Consider the following 4,200-nt stretch of genomic DNA (forward strand, 5'->3'; position numbering starts at 1 on the left):
TGCCTACACTGCTGCATTTTGCTGGGACTCTTGAGTGTCCTCCATTCTTGAACCCATAGTTCCAATGACAGGAAAAACAGACACAGCTCACTTTGTCATAAGTCCAAGAGAAATATTAAGAGGGTAAGACCATGGACAATTCAGCTCAGCAAGGTTCCACCGAGTGCCTTTTGCCAAATTGTACTATCTCTTAGAATTCTTGTATTCTAGGTCTAGTTTATCACTTATAAACACGAGTTTCCAAACACTAAGAACAATAATCAATAGATGCATCAGAAATTCTAGACCCTAAGCTTCAGAAGAGAAATTCTCTGTCTTATCTTCTCTTAATATACTTTCAAACGTGATCATCTCATAGACTTCCAAGATGACTCAGGGTTAAGAGGTCAGTATAAGACTGAAATACTGTGTTAAAATTGCATATGTGTGTGTATGTGCATTCGTTTGTATTCAAATGTAATAAAATATGTGTCAATGGATATATGCTTGTATGTGTATGTATAAAGTGTGTGATAATACATATACATAAGTGTATACGTATTATACATATATATACACACACAGACACACACACATATATACACACACATATACCACTCTATCCCTAACACCTAAGACAGAGTCTGAAAAACAGTAGAAAGTGAATAAATATTTAATGAGTGAATGAACAAATGAATAAAAGCGACTGAAGCTGAATGCCTTTGAGTGATCTCTACAAGTCATGTAGGTGATAAAAGTACATAAGAAACAACTGTAAAGTTTACTTTGGCAGGTTGTAGAGCTCTGTATTCCTAACTCAAGCCTTGACTCAGCTGGCAAGATATTGTAAATAAATCAACTTAAAATTTTCTCTTTTTTCCCACTTAGGGAACACAGTGGTAAACAAAAACATTTATCAAATACAGAGTCATAAATATCTAGGTGGCTATATTTTGCATTAATGATTCAATCCAACCTTATCATTATAATGCCTGAATAAATTCAATAGAAGGGTAGAATTTATAAAAAGGCAAAAAATAGGGAAAAAAGGTATTGTAAATATAGATGAACAGTGTGTCCTTTTATAATTATATTTCTCACCAGGGCCATTTGAAAGACAATAATATACAGGAAATACAAATCTCCAAAGTGTTCCAAAGGATAGTACATTACTATCACTTCCAATTCATCCTTCCAACAAGGAATTACAGTGGCACAACTGGCTTCCTTCTATGATGTTAATTACTTAATTTAATACTGACTTTCTGTGAAATCTTCTTATTTCTTTTTCTTTGTAGATTACTTTTGATTATACATAAATTGAAATTTAGAATTATTAAGGTGGGCATAGGCATTAAAATGGTATTTAAGAAATGTAAAGAATTATTCATTCTTTTCTATCCCTATCATGATATGGTGATCATTAACTCAAAGTTTATCTCAATTAATTAAATTTATTAATACTACTGGCTTAAACTACTTTTCCATGTGGAATTTCAGAAGACTATAAAATCTGAAATATCAGAATACTCTAGAATAAAGTATTGAGGTTAGTAATGAGGTAGAATTTCAAATTTATGAAAAGGTAAGAAAAAAATGTGTGTGCGTGTGCTTGTGTGTATGTATGCATGCATGTGTAGGTGTATAAGAAAATAAAAAAACTGAGTACAAATATAATTTCTGAAAAGAAATATAGAAGACTGATTACTTCTAGGTCTTGAAATTGTACCTAAAAAGTAAAAATCACATAACCTTTCTTTTAATTTTCTGGGTTTTTTTTCTGTTTTTTATAATAAATATTTACCATGGAATTAAGATAATATTTCTAAAATAATATGTGTAATCTTTAGTTCCAATATCTTTTGAAACTCTCAACTATCTCATTACAAAAAAGCACTTCATTGATTTTGGTTTTTTGTTCTGTGATCACTTAAAAGTGAAATGACCCAAAGACAAAACATGGTGATAGAACATAATGAAGAAGAAAATAAACTGAAAAATAACCTGTAGTATGACAATAGATCCAATGTTCTTATTATTGGAATACCAGAAAAGGAGAAGAAAGAGATTGGAGCTGAAAGAGTGTTGGAGGAAATAATGACTGAAAACTTTCCAAATTTGGTGAATGACAAACCTACAGACCTAAGAAATTGTGAACCCAATAAGAATAAATCTAAAAAAAAATCTATGCCATGAAACACTGTAATTAAACTTTTAAAAATTAAAGATAAAGAAAGGGTCTCAAAAGCAGCCTGAGAGAAATTACACATTACTTTTAAGGGGGCACTAAATTGAATGGACATTAGATTTCTCATCTGAAACCATGAAGGCCAAAAGTGGCACAATATTTTTGAAGTGTAGAAAGAAAATAATTGTCAACAGTGAATTCTATATCTGTTGAACCTTATCAAATCTAAAATATTAAGAGAATGTTTGGCTGACATACCTATCTTTAAAGACTGGTTGTTAGAGAAAGTTTCTCAAGCAAGAAGAATTTTTTTTAAAGGAATCTTGGAATATCAGGAAGGAAGAAGGAACAACAGAATGGAATTATGAGTACATATAATATACCATTTTTTTCTTATGAGTTTTATAAATCATATTTTAGATTAAAAACATTATAATGCCCTCTGATATCTAAGACAATGATATTTAAAAACTAGGAGAGTAAAGGAGCTAAATGGAACTGCAACAGAATCAAACTTTATTAGACACAGTTAAAGCAGTGTGAGAGGAAAATTTATAGAACTAAGTCCTTACATTGGAAATGAGCCAGAATCAAAGTTTCAAATCAACAACCTAAGTTCCAACCTCAGGAAATTAGGAAAAGTAGATTAAATAAACCTAAAGCAAGGAGAAGAAATGGTGTAATAAAGATAAGAGCAGCAGAAATCAATGGAAGAAAAAATAAGAAATCAATAAAGAACATCAATGAAGCAAAAAGATGGTTCTTCAAAAATGTGATAAAATTGAGAAACTTCTAGTGTGAGTTATTAAAATAAAAAAAGGCAACCAACATCAGAAATGAAATAGGGACTATTGCTATGGCACACGCAGACATTAAACAGATAGTAATGGATTGCTATAAATAACTTTGTGCTTACGTATTTGACAACTTAGGAGAAATGGGAGACAATTTCTCAAAACCACAAACTACCAAAACTCAAACAAATTTAAAATAAACAATTTGAATATCCCCATAAGTTTCAGTCAAATTGAATTATTAACTTAAGAGTTTCTCCCAAAAGAAATATCCAAGACCTGACTGTGTCACTGGAGAGTTCTACCAAATATTTAAAGAATCAACATGAATTTTACATAATGTCTTCCAGAAAACAGAAGACAGCATTTTCCAGCTTATTTTATAAGACCAACATTGTCCTAATATTACCCTTTTGCCAGATCAGACAGTGGCGTGCCAAAAATCAAAAACCAAAACCAACCAAACAAACAAAAAAACCCCTACAGACCAATATCCAATACCTCCACTGAAGTTAGGCTCCAAAATTTTCAACAGTACATAAGAAAACTAAATCCAACAATATGTAAAATGAATTACACAGGTTGACCAAACAGGATTTATTGCAGGTAGGCAGCCTATTCAATATTCAAAAATTACTCAATTAAGTCTACTATATCAACAAGCTGAAGAAGAAAACATATTTTCATATAAATTGACTCAAAAATTCAATACCTGTTCATGATAACAACTCTCAGAGAAGTAGGAATAAAAGGAAACCTAGTCAAGTTGCTAAGTGGCATCCATGAAAAACCTATACCTAACATTATGATTAATTGTGAAAGACTGAATGTTTCTTCCCTAAGATTGAGGGAAAGATGTCTGCTCTCATCATTATTATTCAACATAATGTTGGAAGTTCCAGCAAGAGCAATAGGCAAGATAAATACATGAAAGCATATATATTGTAAACAAAAAATCTATCTCTATTTACAAAAGACATAAAAATCCTGAGTAATCTACCAAAAAGGTAAAATAACAACAAAAACCCTTATGAAACTAAGTGAGTTCAGCAAGGCCACAAGACACAAGATTAACGCACAAACTTAATCTCATTTCTATATACCAACAACAATGACACGCAGAAAATAAAATTGAAACATAATATTAGCTGCATCACTTCCAAAAAATAAAATACTTAGTTATAAGCTCAGAAAACATATATTGGATCTGTACGCCAAAAATTAAAAAATGCTAATGAA

This window comes from Pongo abelii, chromosome 2 (assembly GCF_028885655.2).
Source record: "Pongo abelii isolate AG06213 chromosome 2, NHGRI_mPonAbe1-v2.0_pri, whole genome shotgun sequence".
Lineage (NCBI taxonomy): Eukaryota > Metazoa > Chordata > Mammalia > Primates > Hominidae > Pongo > Pongo abelii.